The following is a 20,186-nucleotide window of genomic DNA, read 5'->3' as shown; positions in this document are numbered from 1 at the left end:
CGGTACCACCTCATCCTCTCCTGTCACGCCTCCTCTCCTGTCACGCCTCCTGTCCTGTGGATCTGCTCTGCCTGCTCGCCGCGTTCATGAGCATCGTGCGCCCGCCACCTGCTGTGTACGGTCCCGCCAATCAACTCTGCAGCGCCACGGTGATTAACCCCCTTGCCTCCAGGCTCCAGCTAGCTATATATTTATACAGTATATAGCTCCTGTCTGTGCCGGCCGCGGCTGTGTGTGGAGACTAGTGGTGCGCACAGAGATGACGTCATCGCTGTGCTCACGTGTCCAGACACAGCCGCGGCCGGCACAGACAGGAGGACGAGCGATGCTGCAGGGATCGTGGCCGGCTCCACACAGGTCAGCGGCACTGCTGCCGACATAGACGGGAGGAGGAGCGATGCTGCTGGAGTGAGGAAAGGTGAGTATAAACGTTTATTTTTGTGTGCCACAGGATACAGACCATATAGCAGGATGGGGGTATATAGCAATATAGGTGTATTATAGTTTAAGGTTGAAAGCTTTTTACCTGTTACAGATCGTATTTCTACATCTCTTTCGGATAGAATATCTTCCTATGAAGTAATTGCTGAAAGGTTTGGCATTCTTGGCAATCTTGCAGTAGCCACTCCACAACAAATCTCTTCTGCAGCCCGTAACTTAGCGAATATATATGTTGAAGATCTAGATGCAGCTTCACTTGAAAATGAATTACAACAGTTTGCATATCTTGTTAAAAATGCTACACTAGCTGAACATGAAGATTTCCCTAGAGAGCTCTGCATGTATAAAATGGTGCTAAAGGACCCTTTCAAGAGTACATTCCCAAATATTGAAATTCTTTTGAGAATGTATTTGGTCTTGATGGTAACCAATTGCAGTGGAGAGAGATCATTCTCCAAAATGAAGCTAATTAAAAACAGACTTCGCAGTACAATGGGCCAGGAACGTCTATCCCACCTTTGCTTGTTAAGCATTGAACATGACATTCTTGAAGAGCTAGACTTTTCAGATCTGATTCAAGAATTTGCTATGAAAAAATCAAGAAAAGTTCACCTCTAAGTTTCCAGTACTTTGGCCTTCCTAAATGTTCCAAAAGGTTTGTAAAACTATGCTCACATTGTGATCAAATATGATATGTACATCCTTAAAAGCTCAGATATGGTATGCGTAATGCAAATGTGCAACTGGTTGCTGTTGAGACTTGGTCTGTTATATTACTCAGTTTTTCAATACAGAAAAACACCCGTAACAAACACTAATTTTATGTTGAAAGACACCCACCCATGACCTTCTTTAACTTGTTTAATAAATCAACCTTTTCCATTGCCTGTGTCAGAGACTTAATAGTCTCACTGTTCTTGCAATAATGGTGGCTTTACACAGAGAAATTTAGCTCATAATTGTTTGGAAGCGAGTGACCTTTACTGTAACAACCCCCTGCACAGCATGGGGAGGAGCAATCCGTAATCTGAGCCACCTTTACATAAGGCAAATAATTGCTAACGGGTGTTTTCAGGGATGCTCTCTAGCAATTTTCTTAACTATAATTTCCCAGTGTACCCTAAAGAATCTATTTTTGTGATCATGGTAAAACCTTATGTGCTCCGAACATGAAAAATGCCCGCCAATAGGAATCCCCCCCCAGCAGTGGCCACAGTCTTTGACAGACAGCTAGGTCAACCGTTAAAGTTCTTGAGCAGCCTACCGCGCATGCGCGCGGCTCTCCATATACTTGTCTGAGAAAACTGAGCACTGCTGTTAGTCTCCTCATGCAATACTGGGGGCTGGCTGAGCCATGGAGTTATGAGCCAACCCCCTGCTTCTAGACTGCTGTAGAGCAGTCAGAAGCAGGGGAGACAGCACAACCCCTTTAATCACTTTAACATAAGTAAAAACATGCGTTTAACCCCTTCTTTTTTTTTCAGTTCCGTTTAAGTTTAATACATTATGGGTGTTCTGTTCGTGGCATCAAATCTGTTATCATACATCTTGGATTACCTGGATGTATACATCTTAAATTATACATGGAGAATAACTGTTAGGTAAGCAAAGCTGCAAAGTTCTAGTCTGCTCATATATCCATTCCATTCTAATGATGATTATTTTAACTTTTTATAATTTTCATTTCCTTATAGCATACAAGTTGTGTTTTGAGGTTACTACAAGAATCATTGGATGTTTGATGGATAGAGTTCATATGATCCTTCTCAACGTACTCTATTTCATTATATGATGGGTAAGTGAAATTTTTAAGGCACATATAAAAATTTTTGCATTTAATGCTGGTACTAATGTTGACATTTTACTTATTCTTTGTGTTAATTTTCCCCTGGAGCTCTGCAATCTGATGACAGACATGTGTTGGATACAGAGATTTGACAGGGGGAGTGGTAAAACTTAGTTGTCAATTTATTCACGACTTTCTAAGAGGTATTACAGAAAAAGTACAATTCAGAGTTATGGGAAAAGATGCTTTGAAATTGTTATATTATGTGGAAAGCAAGAGAGCCAGACAAAATCATACATCATTGTGGGAAAAAATACAGTAAAGCTTGTAATGTATACATTTATTTATGCTTTTATCTGTACACACTTTTATATAAAGCATGTTTTCGATCGCTAACACCTCCCCCTTGTACTTGGAGATGCTCACAGGCACATTAAGACAGGTGATATATCCTCCTTCAGCCAACAGACCTGTATTCAAAGAATGCTTCTTTTTCTTCTCTTACTATAGGAGAGCAAGCCACTACTCCGGAGATAATACAATAGAGAGCATATTGTTATACAGTAGTTAGCAACAATTGCTGCCGGTGAAAACTTTCCCTTTCTGCATTTTTATTATTCCTTGGCTGTCTTAACATTGGGTTCAATAAAAAAAAAATGTGAGTAACTCTTTCTGTCTATAATTGGACTGCTTTGAGTTATCCTGGACTGTATCTCTATTGTAGTACTGTAAATCTGAATGTGGCAGAACAAGAGGATAAGATTAGATTGTACATCTAAGTGCTACAGTTCGCGCTCTACTGTTATGGCTAAAATGTTAATGATATGGGGGCCCCCACCAGATTTTCTGCCCAGGGGCCCCCACCAACCTTAAACCGGCCCTGCATGGAGTTGACAGGTGTGCAGTGGTCGAAGCTGAAAGACCTCTGTAAAGTCCTTCAGTGTTTTGAGGAATGCACACGGCTGGTAAGCGCAGACGACGCCATCATAAGCATGAGCATCCCACTTATGCGTCTGCTCATGCAAACTTTGACGCACATTAAGGAGCAGGCGTCTGCAGCCGAGGTTGATGAGGAGGAAGAGGAGGAGGGAAGCCTTGATTACAGTCAGCCATTGTCTGGTCAGGGAACTGTCGTGGACGAGGTGGAGGAAGAAGAGGAAGAGGAGGAGGATGATGATGGGGATGATTATTTAGGGGAGGAGGATGCTTCTCTTGGGGCAAGAGAAAATGCTGGCTTTACAAGGTCTGGTACAGGGTTTGTGCGTGACTGGAGGGATGTGGATTTGCCAGAAAGTGCTCCTCCACCCAGCACTCGCAGTGCATCATTGACACCGGGAACATTGGCCCACATGTCAGATTATGCCTTGCAGATCCTAAAAAGGGACCCCCGCATTGCCAAAATGATGAACGATTATGACTACTGGTTGGCCAGCATCCTGGATCCATGCTATAAAGGCAAATTCCAAAACATCATGCCACAGGAGAACCTTGACCTAATATTGGCTAACAAACAAGCTACTCTGGTAAACCGGTTGGTTGAGGCATTCCCAGCACACAGCAGCGGTGATGGCTCTCACACGAGCCGTAGGGGCCGGGGGCAACTTGGAAGCGGTGTTGGTGGTGGACACATCAGAAGTGGTGTTGGAGACAGGGGTTTTATGACCATGTTGTGGACTGATTTTTCAAGTCCCGCTCACACAACTGGTAATACTGCATCGATTGAAAGTGACAGGAGACAGCACTTGTCAAGTATGGTTACAAGCCACTTTTCCTCCCATATCGATGTTCTCCCTCACAGGTCATTCCCATTTGACTATTGGGCAGCTAAACTGGACACCTGGCCTGAATTGGCACAATATGCCTTACAGGAGCTCACATGCCCAGCTGCAAGTGTGCTATCGGAAAGAGTCTTCAGTGCTGCTGAATCAATACTGACAGAAAAAAGGACCCGTCTGTCGACCCAAAATGTGGATGATCTAACCTTCATTAAAATGAACCATGCATGGGTTTCCAAGGATTTTGTCCCACCTTACCCTGATGACACATAGGTTGCCAGAAAAATTGTTTTCTTTGCTCTGCCTGTTCCTGGGACTTGACCAATTTCGCCTTTAGCAGCAGTTGAATGTCCCACATCAACATATGCCATTTTGTAAACCTCCCTAACTGGGCAGCCTCCTCCCCCCAATGGCCGGGGTCACCACCGAGCGCACGCAACCGTGCGAGTGCCATTGCCCTGGACAGGTGGGTGGGCCGACTCGTGGGTGCGGGCACTGGCACAGGGTCCCTCATAGTGCAATCAAGTGTCTCTGACGGTGGTGGTGCACACCCACCGTCAGACACACTGCCGTACTATGAGGGGCCCAGTGCCAGTGCCGAAGCCCACGAGTGGGCCCCCCTTGCTTGGGCAGGGCCCCAGCATTTGCAATGTTTACCTCTCCCTGCTCCTCCGCTGTGTAGTCTGGGCTGTCAAATCCATCACTGGGACTGGCACTTCAAATTTGGTGAACTGATAGAAGATGATTGTTAAGACGTAGCTATGCCCTGTCCCGCTGGCTGGGATCCAGCTTCAGATGATCAATGGCTTCCATTTCTTATGGACTTCGACTCACAATGAGATGCAGTGGTGGTTTCTCATTAGCTTTAACAGTTTTCCTACCCACAGATGTGTGACATTCCAGCGCACATTTTTAAATGTGCCCTCCCTCTCATGCCAATCCAATTGAATTGCCTACGGCCTGTGGCTTCTGTGTTTTGCACTCCAAAGTTACGTGACAGATCATGATAGGCAGTGAGCACCATGTTTACATCTCTCCCTGTGATCAAAATTGGATGGATATGAGTAGCGGCGATGGGATCAACGGTACTGCGATACAGCAACACTTTCTTCACAAAGAATAGGTTTTTGCTGTGTCCACACACTAATTAATTGAGGGTCAGCATCGCCACTGAGAATTGTGATGGAAGTTGTTCCCGTGAATAGTAATTCGTAGATTTCTGCAATCAGTAGACTTTAGGTAAATAATTGTATGCATCTAATTTCCTATTGCAGAGAGTCTGGGCTGTCTTACTGAGACAGAAATATAAATGAAGATTTAAAAATACCACCAAAAGTGTATCATGGTGTACGCTTGAAATACATTTCTTTTTTTCTAGTTTTTAGATTGTTGTGTAATCCATGCAGAGAACATGGAGATTTTAATTGTTTAAACTATGCTCTATATACCTGCTATCCAGTGATAATGTACCCTATCTCAACTTTGTACAATCTGGTCTAATCCATACTGGGCCTGAGACCATCTGAGCCTGCCTCCTGATCGATACACATAGGTTTTTAATGTGTAAACTATGCAACATATATACGTGTTATCCGGTGAAACTGTACTCTTTATCAACTTTCTCGAATCTTGTAGAATCCATACTGGGCCTGAGAACGGCTGCAGAGCTGTTAAGCAAGCTACAGCACCTGTGGTTTGGACACGTAATGTTTTGCATTTTTTCTGGAATGGCGGTTAGGCCGAAATCAGGAATTGCTGCTGACCTGCACTTACTGGGAAATCATCGTTCATGGCAAATTATTGGAATCCCAGATCCCCATCACTAACGGTGTTCAGCGGGTTATCTGCAACTGTAAGCGACAAAAGATGGTCCTTTCAGTGTAGCGCGCATGTAGCCCCGGACATGGAAGGCCATGATAGCCCTGTTATTGCTCGATCGCGCGTGCCAGAGCCTCGCGTATCCCTCTAGTAAGCTTTACGCGTACCGCAGGGGCATGCCGCAGTCTCGTTCGTTAACGTAATAAAGCTGACAAATCGCTAGCACAACTACAAATGGACATACCACACCACACACACACACAATCGACAAAGCTTTCAATGTGTGCATCTTTTTTTGAGGTGGCATGGTTGTGGTTTCCCGGGTGGAGTCCAATTAAGCCGCAGGCTCCACTCCTGGTGGTGCCCTTTTGGACATTCCTTTAGGTTCAGCTTTGCAATCATACTGCCCCCGGAAAGCAAACACTTTGGCTTCATGGACACTGTTTGGAGGTTCATGGGAATAACGCCGCCCGATTGCCAGTTGCCATAATTTATTGGTGGGAAGTACGACGGTATATGATCGTGTTCGTTTTCAGATTTTGTTTTTTTGGGTTTGGTTTTTACATTTTTAGTCCAGACTTTCTTGACTTCATAAGGGCATGACAAGCCTAGATCTGTGTCTCCTCCACCTCCTCCTTTTACTCCTCCACCTCTTTTGTAAATGTAGTTGCCCTTTTTCATATGTTATTTTTGGCTTCTGACATTTTGTCGGCTTTGGGACACCTTTTAAGGTGTTTTGTAATTGTTTTGTATGTGTTAGTATGTGTTTGTGTTTGCCTGCCATTGTTTTCAGCGTGGTTCGACGAACATTCGACGAACTTGCCTCCTGTGCGACGAACAAAAACGCTAGCGGGGTGGCTCAACACTACTCATGATATATAGACGTACATTGTTAATGTTTAAACTATGCTATATATACTTGCTATCTGATGATACTGTACACTTTGTCTACTTTTTATATTCTTGTCTAATCCATACTGAGCCTGGGAGTGTCTCTGTGTGACTGATGGAATATATATGGAGATTGACAATTATCCTTTGACTGAGTAGAGCTGTACGCTTCTGATACAGTACCATATATGTGATGTTATTTTGTGTCTATTTTGTGCTAAATTTGGAAGTTTGGTGGAAGAGGCCGCAGACGTGGGCGTGGGGGGGCCAGCTGGTGCTGATGGTGGTGGAGCTTCGGCTGGTAGTGGCAAAAGCACAATAGCAGCTAAGGCAGGAGGTGTTGAGCCTGTGTCATGGTCTGTCTACGGAATGCCTGGAAGGCTACCTTTTCTGGGAGTAGGTTAACCGTTTTTAAAGCTGGAGCATGCGGAACTGGTTTGGGCTTACATTGCCCAAACAGACTCCAGCAAATATGCCCTCCTCTTCTGAAGTTTCAAAAAATGCAAGGACTGAGTCGTCAAGTGATGGCTCCTGGTCAGGAAGAACCCCTTTCTTTGTCTCCTGCACCCCCACCCAAAGTGAATGATGCAGCAGGCCATACTTCACATTACTCCATGTAGCTTTTTCTATCATACCATGCATGGGTTATCAAGTCAAATCATGAATTCCCCAGTCCAAGATGAATCTGACATGGAGTGTGGGTGGCCAGGCAGGGCAGTGGGGTTAATCGGTACCGGGACGGTGTCTCCCTGGGATGTGTCTCAGGGTGGTGACCCGTTCCGTGGCCCTGGGCGTCCATGCAAAGGGGTGAATTACGTTTATAGGTGAATGATATGTGACGCCACCTGTGGCTTCTGAGTAGATTGACCAGCGCTGCAGTGGCGCTTCTCTGGGACAGAAGTTGTGGTGCAGCTAAGATGTAGAAGCCCTGCACAGGTATGGCCATTGTCGCAGGGCACATGAAAGAGTTGGTAGATGGTGTGCAGTGCAAGATGTAGCAGAGCCGTGCGCCAGGCGCAGGAGAAAGAGGACAGACACAGTCGTGCAGTTCATTTACCTGTACTTGGTAAGTGCCGTCCAGGACCCAGAGTACTGATGGAGAAGGAGTTGGTCAGCCTGGAAGCCAATTTGGAATTCTCTCTTTGCAGATAGGTAGTGTGGCCTCTGTTTTAGCGCTTATCTGAGGTACTCGCAGTGCTGAGTTCAATGAAGTTCCCCCTGTTGACTCTCTCTTGGAACTTTCTCGTATGGCAGGCAGCCATAGCCTTTTCCTTCTGGCTCCCACAAGTCGCTGCTGGGGCCTCCGAGCCTTAGTTGGGTACAGAGCATTTACAGCTGCTACTTCCTCCGGTTTCTGCTGTAGGAATGTCAGTGTCCCTACAAACTCGGAGACCGGAATCCGGACCATGCGCTCAAGCTAGGAGTGAGCCTTAACTCTGCTCATCCTCCAGCTCCCCTTCTCACGTCCACACACTTCCCCTTCCCTTCACAGACTGCCCTAACTTACCTCCTCCCGACCTCAGATAGCAGCTCCTCAGCAGTCAGGTTCAGACGTCTCCCTGCTGGCCTGGAGTGGGAAATGTGTTGTGTGTTGGTTTAACTGCTAGAGAGATCCTTCGTTGCTCCCAAGCATGACATCACACTCCCTAGGAGGAAGGTAATGCCACTGTGGTGACCGTACTCCTGGGGGCGCCACAAGTGCACTGAGGCCCAGCCACTGCTGGATGATTCTGCTGGTACATTGACCCAGACCACTAGATTCCCCTCGCACTCTACACAGCATGAATGTGACCCAGATGAAACTCAGGTTACCCTTCCCATATACTGTACCACCTTACACAGTGACAAAAAGGAAGGTGCAGCTGAAAGTGCAGGTTCAGCCTACCCGCCGTCAGACACACCGCCGTACTATGAGGGGCCCTGTGCCAGTGCCATCGTCAACAAATGGGCCCCCCCCCCGCTTGCTCTGGATCACAGCACTTGCAAAGTTGAAATACTTACCTCTCCCTGCTCCACTGCCATGACGTCTTCCGCGTTTCCTGACAGTGATATTCTGATCAGAGAGCGCAATGACATCACGTCTGTACGCCCAGACTAGTACAGGGATTCCCTAGCGAGGAGACTTATTTGATTGTTTTCAATGTTGGGACAGCAATTTTTGGGGAGCACTATACTCTGGAGAATGATAGATGGGGCCCACCATACACTGGAACATTCCAAAGGTGGACATCAGACACTGGAGCAGCATTTACAGGGCCCATTATACACTAGAGCATTAGAAATGGGGCCCATTATATATAGAGCATTATTTGGGCCCATAAGACTTCATCCAAGCTTCATCCATGGAGACCAACATATACTGTAGCATTATGTGGAGCTCATCATATACTGTTTCAAACATTATATGGGACCAATGATTCTGTATGGTGAAATATATGAGCCTCATTACTCTGTATAGCGCACTATGCGGTGGCCATAATACTGTATGGAGTAAGATACTGTCCGTTTTTGGAGCTGTTGGAGAATTTAAAATGGATATCAGTCATGAGATGTAAAAAGTGAAGTATTTTTCATTGTACTATACCGCTATTTCTCTGCCGTATCGGAGCATCATGAGTTGTGGTATGTGTTAAAGGGGTGCTCTTTGGCCCAGTGCACATGAAAACCTGGAGCCAGCCCTACCCCCCCACAAATTTAGCCAAATAACCCCCATTTTTCAGTGCGTAACTAGTATTATGAAGTAAATTAAGGTTGAAAAGCTTCAGTAATAAGATTTGTTGTTTTTGGCATTCAAAAGGGCACTGTAAGTGTGTTTCCTGTCCTCCACTCCCTGCCGACTTTGCTTCCCCATTGACTTGCATTGGGTTTCGTGTTTCAGTCGGCCTTCGACATTTCACAAAAATCAGCCGATTTCGTTCGACCCGACTTTTGCGAAAGTCGGGTTTCATGAAACCCGACTCGACCCAAAAAAGGCAAAGTCGCTCAACTCTACTCACCAGCGATCATTTAGCGACTCACCAGCGATCCTGACATGCTGATATCGTTGTCGGGATCGCTGGTGAGTCGCTATGTGTGACGGTACCCTAAGAGTTAAAGTTTGGAGTTGTAAAGTCTGCAGAAAAATGATGATATGGTCAAAATATTCACTAGCCTAATAATTGGACACAAAGTGTAGTGTGAACTAGATTGTTTTGGTTAGGCAGTTGCTGAAAAAGTAAATAGTTTAGATGAAAAAAATATTTTAAAAAAATTGAATAAATTTAAAAAGTACAAAAAATGTTAAGGTTTTACAACTAGTTAGATTTAATCGCTGGCACGACAACAATACTACTGGCTTTTTCAGCAAATTAGTTTCTGTGCATTTACATACATTGTGAGCTACATTTTTGGGGTTAAGCAATTTTTGTTAAGGGGGGATTTAAAAAACTTTAAAAAACTTTATGTATTCACCACCCTCAAGAGAAAAAAATACAGAGTCTCTGTGGCGCCCCTGAGGGTTCAGTCGCCACAGAGGTACTGCACCTCCTCCTGAGGTGTGGTACCCCACCATCCAGGTAAGGTGGAGACTCCTGACCACACTCCAACACCTGCTTCCCACACAACATAGTAGTTGTTAGGAGTGGCGGAAGACACTAAATAAAAAATACAAATAAAGTGCCTTCGCCACTCGGGGTCCAGCGTGCGGCGGATGGAAAAACCGCTGCTAGAAGAGGCACACTAATATGTGTAGGTGTGTTAAGAGCTGGCTCAGGGATAGGAAACAAAGGGTGGTTATTAATGGAGCACACTCGGACTGGGTCACGGTTAGCAGTGGGGTACCACAGGGGTCAGTTTTGGGCCCGCTTCTTTTTAACATATTTATTAATGACCTTGTAGGGGGCATAGTGAGTAGAATTTCAATATTTGCAGATGACACTAAACTCTGCAGGGTAATCAATACAGAGGAGGACAATTTTATATTACAGGAGGATTTATGTAAACTAGAAGCTTGGGCTGATAAATGGCAAATGAGCTTTAATGGGGATAAATGTAAGGTCATGCACTTGGGTAGAACGAACAAGATGTATAATTATGTGCTTAATTGTAAAACACTGGGCAAAATTGTCACTGAAAAAGGACTGGGTGTATGGGTGGACGACAAACTCACATTTAGTGGTCAGTGTCAGGCAGCTGCTGCAAAGGCAAATAAAATAATGGGATGCATTAAAAGAGGCATAGATGCTCATGAGGAGAAAATAATTTTACCTCTATATAAGTCACTAGTGAGACCACACTTAGAATACTGTGTACAGTTCTGGTCTCCGGTGTATAAGAAAGACATAGCTGAACTGGAGCAGGTGCAGAGAAGAGCGACTAAGGTTATTAGGGAACTAGGGGGTCTGCAATACCAAGACAGGTTATTACACTTGGGGTTATTTAGTTTGGAAAATCGAAGGCTTAGGGGTGATCTTACTACAATGTATAAATATATGCGGGGACAATACAGAGACCTTTCTAATGATCTTTTTACTCTTCCTGTGACGGGGACAAGGGGGCATCCTCTACGTCTGGAGGAAAGAAGGTTTAAGCATACTCACAGACACGGATTCTTTACTGTAAGAGCAGTGAGACTAAGGAACTCTCTGTCATATGATGTTGTAATGAGTGATTCCCTAATAAAATTTAAGAAGGGACTGGATGCCTTTCTTGAAAAGTATAATATTACAGGGTATATACACTAGTTTCCTTAATATTGCATTGATCCAGGGAGCTAGTCTGATTGCCGTATGTGGAGTCGGGAAGGAATTTTTTTCCCCAATGTGAAGCTTACTGTTTGCCACATGGGTTTTTTTTGCCTTCCTCTGGATCAACATGTTAGGGCAAGTTAGGATAGGATATGGGTTGAACTAGATGGACTTAAAGTCTTCCTTCAATAACTATGTTCATATGTTGAACAGTGGGCAAGAATGATCTGACACATATCAACATATTTGTCCTTGTCCATCACTACAATGCTGCCACCTTTATCTGATGGTTTCAACACTATACTCTTGTTCTCATTAAGATAATTAAGGGCTCTCCTCTTTATGCAGGACAGATTAGGTTGTGTAGATTCATATCAAGGGTCAATATTCCATATCCCCTCACTAACCAATTGGAGAAAGATTTCAATACTTGCCAGCTCACTGTTAGGGGGCATCCTTGTACTCTTGGGTTTTAAATCTGAGAAGGGGACATTCCCCAATCTCTCATTATCCTTCCTCTTGCAACTCTGTCAGTAACCTCACATCCGGAATGTCATCCAGGGATATACCCAACTGCTGACATCTCACTTTATCATTTTTTTGTGAAAAATCTTTTCTATTTGAGATTCCTGGTGAACAGGTTAATGTCCTTGATCCACTCAAAGGCGTCAAATCTAGCTGTAGGAACAAACAATAATCCTTGAATCAGGACAGATATTTCTGGGTCCGAAAGTATATGTGATGATAAATTAATAATTTGATTGCCCCTCCATGTACATGAGTTCTTATACATCCTCATTTGTGGTTTTGCTGGGTGCTACGATCCCGTAACTTGTAGAGGACTATCCCCCGGGTCTCTAAAAAAAGAGGAAGAGAAGGCAGTTGGTGAAGCAGTTAACAGTAGGTAAAGTTTGAATTCTTGGATGAGGTTTGGACATTATCCTGTCATCTCCTTGTACTAGTCTTCTTTTGAAGAAGCCCAGTCCATCGCCGCCCTCTCTGTTTTTGATTCATCCTAAATTAAGAGTATTTAGAGCTAGTCTCTATGTCAGAAGATTCAGGGTCCGATGAGGAGATATCCGTAGAAGAGTTCACACACTCTATTAGAAATGAATATGCTCGATTCGCCTTAAATTCAGAACAGTCCCTTATATATTGTTAGGGTCGGCGGAACGCACCAGATATAAATAATAGGAGGTGCGTTCGCCACCCGGGGTCCAGCGTGCGGTAGATGGTAAGACCGCTGCTGGACAATGGCAGGTACACCAGAAGGTGAAGTACTGCGCTCGGGTTAACGTCACCCGAACGCTAAGAGCGGCTCTGTTCAGACACAGAGTCGCTTGGCAGAAATAAATATAAAGACGCTTGCCCTGTTAGCTTCACAAGAAGCTCAGTGGGTGGCGTTGCAGCCGCAACCACCAATAGACGCTGCTACCGCAGCGCGGCAATAACTAAAGCCGCAGGCGTCGGTACCGGAAAACCGGGCACCAACGGACGATAGTGTAGGTGCGGAAAGCACAGTGGCGTGTAGCTTGCCACAACCTGGAGCTGACTAACCCAACACACAGTCACCAATCGTATTATCCAAGGGAAGGGGTTTCATAATAAGTCAGTCACCAGTCCATGCATCCATCACCATTCACACACAGCATAATATGCTACACTAGCGCATGGCCGAGCCACCATGCAGGCTTTTTATAGCCATGCGCTTCCGGGACCTTCCAGTACCCTGGGAAGGACCAATCAGATCCGACACAGGACCTGAACATGTGTACCCTGCTCTCCACTGAGAGGTCACCTTGCGGGCATGCCCAGTAGCACGGCATGAGGACTTAGCCTCTGGAGCGGTTCCCTGCAGAGCAGGTTGCGCTACCATTGCTGCACCAGAGGTGGCAGCAACATCCAGACTGTCAGAGCAAGTCTGAGCAGCACCCGGAGCAGTCGGAGGAGAATGGGAGACCGCTGGATGTCTGGCTCTGGATTCCTGCTGTGCAGTGTCAGGAATCCGACGCCTAACATATATTGCTTATGTTTCCTTCCTTTAATGGTCAATTTGTAATGTTCTAATGCAATTTTCAAGGTTTCCTCCCTACTATTGAATGCTGGGGATAGCTTGTCTTTCAGTTCATCTTCTGTCAATTTTCAGACTATAATACACACTTTTTTTCCTTCCAAAATTTGGGGGAAAATGCCGGGTGCGTCTTTTAGTCCAGATGTACTTGCTGTGGCTGTGGATGGGTGAGTGGGGGAGCGGCAGATGAGCGGGTCATAGGAAATGGCTGCTGCGGCTAACATGTGTGCCCACTGTTAAAGAGAAAGGAATATTCAATGCTCCCCACGCCCATATTCCATCCCACATCTCTGCACTGAAGCCGATGCCGAGAGGTGGGAGGGACTATGGGCGTGGGGAGCAGAGAATATTTATTTCTCTTTAATGGCAGAAGTGTGTTAGCAACAGCTGCCCGCTCCTGCAGTGGCTGGTCAATCACGTGTGTCCAATATTAAAGAGAATGAATATTCACTGCTCCCCATGCACATGGAAATGGAGAGCAGTGAATATTCATTCTCTTTAGTAGCGGCACACTTGATCGCCTAGCTGCGACAAACAGTGTGCCTGCTATTAAAGATGAATATTCACTGCTCCACATGCCCACAGTCCAGGTCGTGGAAGCAGCACGCATTCTGGCAGATGTCCTTGACTTGTAAGCAGCGCATTACGTCACTGCCATGCAGTGCTTACAAGCATAAATCAGCTACTGGCATCAGAACAGGATGCTGTGATGGACCACAGGGAAGGTAAGTAGAATGGTTTATGGTTTATTTTAATGTTTTTCTATTGGGGGCTATGCATACCTTGATGGGGATGCGGGCCATGCATGCCAAGATTGGTAACAGGGGAGTATGCATACCAAGATAGGGATGAGTGGGCCATGCATACGAGGATAGGAATGAGGGTGCCATTCATACTAGGATAGGGATGAGTTTCCCAGGATTGGAATGAGGGGACCATGTATCCCAGGATAGTAATGAGGGGACCATGTATACCAGGATAGGAATGAGGGGACCATGTATACTAGGGTGGGGGCCATGTATAACATGATGGTGATGAGGGGGCCATATATAATAGGATCAGGATGAGGGGACCATGTATACCAGGATGGGAATGAGGGGACCATGTATACCAGGGTGGGGGCCATGTATAACATGATGGTGATGAGGGGGCCATATATAATAGGATCAGGATGAGGGGACCATGTATACCAGGATGGGAATGAGGGACCATGTATACCAGGATGGGAATGAGGGACCATGTATACCAGGATGGTGATGAGGGGGCCATGTATAAAAGGATGGTGATGACAGGGCCAAGTATACCAGTATTGTGATGAGGGGGCCATGTATACCAAGGATAGGAATGAGGGGGTCATGTATACCTGGTTTGGGGACATATATATACCAGGATGGGGGATATTAGTACAGAATAGGGCGACATTACCCCTGTAGCAGTGTCAGCAGCAGATCCCTTCCCTCATAACAGTGCATCATGACCACATTTTTTGCTTCAATTTTTTTCTATTTTCCTTCTGTAAAACCTTGGTGCATCTTATGGTCCAATGCATCTCATAGTACAAAAAGTATGGTAATTGTCCAAGCACTGCACCGACCGGGACTGGGAAGATTTAATGTTTTCTTTAAATGCACCAAGGAGTTCAGAAAAGTTTAGTTTAACAGAGGTACAAGCCGCAGAGATATCATCAGACTCGGCTTCAGAAAAACTTCTCTCACATCATCCATCCATCTCTTGGTGTCAATAGGAAACCAGCCATGCGAGTCACAAAAAACAAAACCAAAATAGACCAGCAGAGCCTCAGTATATTTAGAAACTCAATGATAAATAGACCCCTAAAAAATAACTTTTATAACTTTTATTTAGAAAATTAAAAGCATACTACTCCACAACTTCTAAAAACAGTATTTCAAAGGGTATAATCAATCAGGACAAATCAGTATCTAGTCACAAAATGATCCAGGGTCCACGTAGATTAAAATAAATAAATAATCAATTACAAGAGCTATTATATCCCTAGACACCTGTAGCTAAAACTGACTTCTTTCTTCATCAGATGTAATCCACATAAAAAAAACCAAAAATTAAGAAATAACCACCGCTAAAGTCCAGCTTCTTTTTCATTACCGTATATACGCGAATATAAGCCAACCCGACTATAAACCGTGGCACCTAATTTTGCCACAAAAAAACTGGGAAAACTTATTGACTCAAGTATAAGCCTAGGGTGAGAAATGCAGCAGCTACTGGTAAATTTCAAAAATAAAAATAGATACCAATAAAAGTAAAATCGACATCAATAGGTTAAATGTTTTTTGAGAATCCATATTGAATCAGGAGCCCTATAAAATGCTACATACCATTCATGATGCTGCACAAAGGGTAAATGGCCCCATAAGATGCTCCATAAAATAATATGTCAAATATGCTGCTCCATAAAGATTGATGGCCCCATAAGATGCTGCATAGAATAATATGGCCCATATAATGCTCCATAAAAGTTGATGGCCCCATAAGATGCTCCATAGATACATATGCCCCATATGCTGCTGCAATTAAAAAAAAAATGACATACTCACCTCTAGTCGCTGGGGGCCAGGTTCTGGTGTCCTGAGCAGGCTGGACACCAGCGTGTTATAGGGGCCAGGTGCTGGTGTCGCCGCTGGCTCAGGGCCCTGGCACCTGCGATATTCACCTGTACCTGTTTCACGGCTGTATGCCGCTCTGTCTTCCGGGTCTCTGCAGTGACTGTTCAGGCATAGGGTGCGCACTAACCATGTCATCACGCCCTCTGACCTGAATGTCACAGCCAGTGGACACGGAAGACACAGCAGCATGCGGTGGTGGAACAGGGACAGGTGAATATCGCATGGCTCCCCCCATCCTCCCAGTTATACTCACCCCCTCCTGGTGCGGTCTCTGCAATTCTTTCTTCTCCAATGATCTCCGGCGCCGCCAGCTCCTTCCAGTGTTCAGCGGTCACGTGGTACCACTCATTAAAATAATAAATATGCGCTCCATGCCTATGGGAGTGGAGTGGCGTGCATATTCGTTACTTTAATGAGTGGTACCACGTGACCGCTGAACACTGGAAGGAGCTGCAGGCGCCAGAGACCATCGGAGAAGCAAGAAGTGCAGAGACCGTGCCAGGAGGAGGTGAGTATGACGTGACAGCTGCCGGCTCCTGTGCTTCCCCTCCCCCGCCTACCCCCTGGGACAATGACTTGAGTATAAGCTGAGAGGGGTACTTTCAACCTTAAAAAAATGGTCTGAAAATCTCAGCTTATACTCGAGTATATATGATAGATGTAATCCGCAAGAAACAAAGAAAAACGAAAATGGCAAAATGCAAAGGTATGCTGAGGTGTGTGGGGAGAGGGAGAAAAGGATGATGGATGCTATTCTAATATGTTGTGGACAAAAAAAACTCAAAGCTAAAAACTGTCTGCTTTCTTCATCAAATAAAATCCACAAGGAACAACGAAAAATATCAGACGCTAAAATCTATCTTCTTTCTTTATCAGATGTAATCCACAAGGAGCAAAGAAAAACGAAAAAACATCCATCATTACTAAACCATCTATCTTCATGAAACACAATCCAAAAGGAACAAAGAAAAAAAAAACATCCATCGCCAAAAGCCACATTTTCTTTCATCAACTGAAATCCACACTGATCTAAAAAAGAAAGAAAAACCCAAAATACTTGTAACTAAAAACTATTTTCTTACTTTCTCACAAGAAATCCACAAATGACAAATCAAACCATGAATTACCCATAGGAAGAAAACCTTTCTTTCTTCACCACACAAAATCTAAAAAAAATTGAAAAATATAAAAAGCATAAAAATGCATCTTCTTTCTTCATCAGATGTATTCCACAAGGAACAAGGAAAAAAGAAAAAATACCCGTCGCTAAAATCCATTTTCTCTCTTCATCAGACACAATCCACAAGGAACAATGAAAAATATGAAAAAATACCCGACACTAAAATCCATCTTCTTTCTTCATCAGATGTAATCCTCAAGGAACAACGGAAAAAGAAAAAATACCCGTCGCTAAAATCCATCTTCTTTTTTCATCAGATATAATCCACAAGGAACAACGAAAAAAGAAAAAAGAAAAAATACCCATCATTAAAATCCATCTTCTTTCTTCATCAGATGTAATCCACAAGGAGCAACAAAAAAAGAAAAAATACTCAAATCTAAAATCCATCTTCTTTTTTCATCAGATGCAATCCACAAGGAACAACGAAAAAAGAAAAAATACCCGTCGCTAAAATCCATCTTCTTTCTTCATCAGATGTAATACACAAGGAAGATCGAAGAAAGAAAAAATACCTAAAGCTAAAATCCATCTTTTTTCTTCATCAGATGCAATCTACAAGTAACAACAATAAAAAAAAATCCTGATGCTAAAATCTATCTCCTTTCTTCATCAGATGTAATCCACAAGGAACAACGAAAAATTAAAAAATACCTGTCGCTTAAATCCATCTTCTTTCTTCATCAGATGTAATCCACAAGAAACAGCAAAAAAAGAAAAAATACCCATCGCTAAAATCCATCTTCTTTCTTCATCAGATGTAATCCACAAGGAACAACAAAAAAAGTGTCTAACTATCGCCCGATATCTCTTCTCCCTTACGCCTCAAAACTACTGGAACAGCATGTATATCTTGAACTTTCCTCACACCTCTCCTCCTGTTCCTTCTTTGACCAGTTACAATCTGGCTTCCGACCGCATCACTCAACTGAAACTGCCCTAACTAAAGTCACTAACGACTTACTAACCGCCAAGAGCAAGCGACACTACTCTGTCCTCCTTCTCCTGGACCTGTCCTCTGCCTTCGACACCGTAGACAATTCCCTCCTGCTACAGATTCTCTCATCTCTTGGCTTCACAGACTTGGCCCTATCCTGGATCTCATCATACCTAACGAACCAAACATTCACTGTCTCCCTCTCATACACCACCTCCTCACCTCGCCCCCTGTCTGTCGGTGTTCCCCAAGGTTCTGTCCTAGGACCGCTACTATATTCCATCTATACCTTCGGCTTGGGACAGCTCATAGAAAAAAAAAGAAAAAATATCGGACGCTAAAATCCATCTTCTTTCTTCATCAGATGCAATCCACAAGGAGCAACAAAAAAGAAAAAATACTCAAATCTAAAATCCATCTTTTTTCATCAGATGCAATCCATAAGGAACAACGAAAAAAGAAAAAATACCCATCGCTAAAATCCATCTTCTTTCTTCATCAGATGCAATCCACAAGGAACAACATAAAAAGAAAAAATACCCGATGCTAAAATCCATCTTCTTTCTTCGTCAGATGTAATGCTCAAGGAACAACGAAAAAAGAAAAAAAAACCCTAGCTAAAATCCATCTTTCTTTTTCATCAGATGCATTCCACAAGGAACAATGAAAAAAGAAAAAATGCCCATAGCTAAAATAGATCCTTTTTCTTCATCAGATGTAATCCACAAGGAACAACGAAAAAAGAAAAAATGCCCATCACTAAAATCCATCTTCTTTCTTCATTAGATGTAATCCAAAATGAACAACGTAAAAAAGAAAAAATATCGGACGCTAAAATCCATCTTCTTTCTTCATCAGATGTAATCCAAAAGGAAAAATGAAAAAAGAAAAATTACCCGTTGCTAAAATCCATCTTCTTCATCAGATGCAATCCACAAGGAACACCGAAAAAAACAAAAAAATACCCGACGCTAAAATCCATCTTTCTTTCTTCATCAGATGTAATCCACAGGGAACAAGGAAAAAAGAAAAAATTCCCATAGCTAAAATCCATCTTTTTTCTTCATTAGATGCAATCCACAAAGAACAACGAAAGAAACGAAAAAATATCCAATGCTAAAATCCATCTTCTTTTTTCATCAGATGCATTCCACAAGGAACCACAAAATTCAAAAATATTGCCGACGCCAAAGTCCAGCTTCTTTCTTCATCAGATGTAATCCACAAGGAACAATGAAAAAGAAAAAATACCCGTCGCTAAAATCCATCTTCTTTCTTCATCAGATGTAATCCACAAGGAATAGCGAAAAAAGAAAAAATGCCCAAAGTTAAAATCCATCTTTTTTCTTCATCAGATGCAATCCACAAGTAACAACGAAAAAAGAAAAAAGATACCAGTCACTAAAATCCATCTTCTTTCTTCATCAGATGCCCTCCACAAGGAACAACAAAAAAAGAAAAAATACACGAAGCTAAAATCCATCTTCTTTTTTCATCAGATGCAATCCACAAGGAACAACGAAATAAAGAAAAAAATTCCCAACGCTAAAGTCCATCTTTTTTCTTCATCAGATGCAATCCACATGGAAAAACGAAAAACCGTAATATACCCGTCGCTAAAATCCATCTTCTTCATCAGCTGTAATCCACAAGTAACAACGAAAAAATAACCAAAAATACCCGACGCTAAAATCTATCTTCTTTCTTCATCAGATGTAATCCACAAGGAACAACAAAAATCTATCTTCTTTCTTCATCAGATGTAATCCACAAGGAACAAAAAAGAAAAAGTACTCATCATTAAAATCCATCTTCTTTCTTCATCAGATGTATTCCAAAATGAACAACGAAAAAAAGAAAAAATACCCGACGCTAAAATCCATCTTTCTTTCTTCATCAGATGTAATCGACAAGGACA

At 43.5% G+C, this 20,186-nt stretch overlaps 1 long non-coding RNA gene across 1 annotated transcript; it reads left to right on the top strand.

The window, feature by feature from the left end:
- The first annotated feature begins 2,006 nt into the window (after positions 1 to 2,006).
- On the top strand, positions 2,007 to 3,051 carry LOC141047370 (uncharacterized). Its single transcript, XR_012219791.1, has 3 exons — positions 2,007 to 2,042; positions 2,136 to 2,236; positions 2,738 to 3,051. It is a non-coding gene; the product is annotated as an uncharacterized lncRNA (long non-coding RNA).
- Positions 3,052 to 20,186: the final 17,135 nt, after the last annotated feature.

Source organism: Dendrobates tinctorius, unplaced genomic scaffold (genome assembly GCF_039654945.1).
Source record: "Dendrobates tinctorius isolate UK_male_01 unplaced genomic scaffold, ASM3965494v1 ptg000127l, whole genome shotgun sequence".
Lineage (NCBI taxonomy): Eukaryota > Metazoa > Chordata > Amphibia > Anura > Dendrobatidae > Dendrobates > Dendrobates tinctorius.
The sequence above is the reverse complement of the archived record's forward strand: the minus strand, read 5'-3'. Positions and strand labels throughout refer to the sequence as shown.